This window comes from Cyprinodon variegatus, unplaced genomic scaffold (assembly GCF_000732505.1).
Source record: "Cyprinodon variegatus isolate N-32 unplaced genomic scaffold, C_variegatus-1.0 Scaffold63, whole genome shotgun sequence".
In the NCBI taxonomy this organism is placed as follows: domain Eukaryota; kingdom Metazoa; phylum Chordata; class Actinopteri; order Cyprinodontiformes; family Cyprinodontidae; genus Cyprinodon; species Cyprinodon variegatus.
In genome coordinates, this window is record NW_015150516.1 from 82,813 (window position 1) to 85,523 (window position 2,711).

Here is a 2,711-nt window from a genome sequence, read left to right on the forward strand (position 1 = left end):
CTTTAAAGATTACTTTAAAGATTACTTTATACGTTTATACTTTAAGTAGTTTTTGGAGCACAAACTTTTTCACTTTTACTTGAGTAAAGAGGTCAAGTTGATACTTCCACTTTTACCAGAGTATTTTTTAACACAAGTATCTGTACTTTTACTCAAGTACGGAAAGTGAGTACTTTTGCCATCTCTGTCCTTGGCCCTATCTCAAAGAATTTTTAGAAATAGTCGAAAAATTAAGCTTTAAATTCATATAGTGGCATCTGGCTGTTTTTGTTTTTTAAGATTACTTTATACTTTTATACTTTAAGTAGTTTTTGGAGCACAAACTTTTTCACTTTTACTTGAGTAAAGAGGTCAAATTGATACTTCAACTTTTACCAGAGTGTTTTTAAACTTTCTACTCTAGTAACAAATGTGTGTACTTTTGACACCATTGGTTTATTCTCCTCTACATCAACAACAATCCCTGTAGATTTGGTGCCATTCATATCCATTCATATCCGCCACTGAGGCACTTGACTCCTAAAAGTTGGCAACAACAAGAGGGAAATACGGGAATGCATGCTGCCACTCTCTGGTGAATTCCAGTACTGCACATTTTACTTAGATCAGCTCAGAATCCGCCCCCCCTGTAGATCCGCCACTGATACGCATATATTTTCAGGTTAAGTACTAATTGTAATATTTCACCTTTTTCTCTGTTTGATTTCTGTCTCTTTTCTTACAAGTCTAGAGTTTTCTCGCCGTCTGTGGAGCAAACCTGAAGTCACAGCATCATAAGATGTTCTTATGCAGACGACCACAAAGCGAAGTTATCTTTAACTGTCATTTAAATATAGTTTAACAGAAAGTTACCCGGACTGCTTCATGGCAGGATGGAGCCTAGAATCATAGCCGACATAAATCGACCCGATGGGGACTCCTGTGTGGGCAGCCAAGCTCTAATTCTCTCTGAGCTGCTGTCAAAGCTAATTTCCTCAGCTGGGAAAGAGTAACAATAAAAAATAAATATATAGTCTGCAAATTCCCGTAAAAAAAAAAAAAAGAAGAAAATAAGCCAGAAACTGGAAAGAAACATGGCGTCAGAAGCATTTAGCATCTGTTAGCTGGAGCGTGTCATTAGCGTGTTTAATTAAACGACTCTTTAGACTGGGACTCTCCCAGAGGATACTGGGCCAGTTGAAGGAGAGGATGAAACTCTGGCTCCATCCTGCAGGCTTGGTGGAATTGGTCAGTGCCAGATTTTTATCAGACGATAATCTGTCTGGACAGGAAGACGTATCTGCTGCTCTTCCAGGGTTTTTGGTCCCTTTAAAGGAGGTTATGGGGTTTATTACTTATAAAACATCAAAAATGTATTTGATTTAACGAGAAAATACAGCTTTAGTTTATTACTAATGAATTAGGCTCACTAAAGCCTCATGCAAACAAAGACCAGAAATAATATATAAAATATATTAGAATACAGTGAGGAAAAAAAACTAAACAAATGTTTAACTTTTACATCAGTTCTGCTGCCTGCCTCCAAACTGACCCCTCCATCTTTGGCAGCTGTGGAGTCGCCTTTTCAAAAGAACTGGGCTGTAAATAATGGATAAATGGAGTCTGAAACAAAAACCTATTATTCTGTGATGCTCTGTAAAGGGAGAAAAAAACTCCTTTGTCAGAAAGCTTTTCAAATGAATTATACTTGCATCAGACAACAGGGAAGTGACTTTACAGACCCCCTGGCCTCTCTTTGTAGTATCTATAACTTCATTTTGGCAGAAATATTCAAATACATCATATTTAAATGCTTTCTTGAAGGCTTTTCCTTCTATGCATTAACTCTGACTTTTCAGTTTATTAAAGAGAAATGGTAGCTTCCTCACTTGGAACATGTAAGCTGTATTTATGTAGTTAACTCATCCCCCCACATGCATCCTGTGGCAGAAGGTTTATATGGGTTTTCACTTTGCACGCCTCTTCTGTGGGTTTAAGTTTCATGGTGTTTCCAGGGAAAGATTACAGTGATACGCTGAAGCCAATACAGGCTTGGAGTCAAATATCAGATGGGCAAAGATTTAATGACAAGGCTGCAGGTTAGGTTTGGGATCAGCCGCCCGTGAATCCCAGCATGAGGTTGGTGAAAGTTAAAGCCACATTCCCTTGAGGAAATGTTGAAAAAATGATATAGAAAATAAGAGGAGGAGGGAGATCAAGGAACATTTCTACAGGAGTTTTTTTTACCTGATAATGGAAGGTAGCAGTGACCGAACACTCAGCCCTGAGGAACTACAGCATTGGATAAAAACATCTGGCTTAGAGAAGTGAGGAAAGAATTGAAAAAATCTTTAATTAAGTGAAAAAATCCACATGATGCATTAGTCACTTTTTTTGTGTGTCTTTAAAGATAACTACTTTAGCTCCTCTGTGTTTTTATATGGAATTTCTGTGACTGTAGTTTGATTTTTTAAAAAGAACTTTATAATTATGAGATCTTAAAAATATGTCTTTGCTCTCCCGTAATTTTGTTATAAACATGAACACTATTGGTTTACCTCATCAAATTGGATTTGGTTAAAATGCTATTTCAATATAACGATCATTTTCCCCAGGTCTAGAAAATGTGTTTTAATATTAAAATGGCTTATTTACAGAGATGGGAAGTAACGAAGTACAAATACTTCGTTACTGTACTCAAGTAGATTTTTCTGATATTTTTACTTGACTTT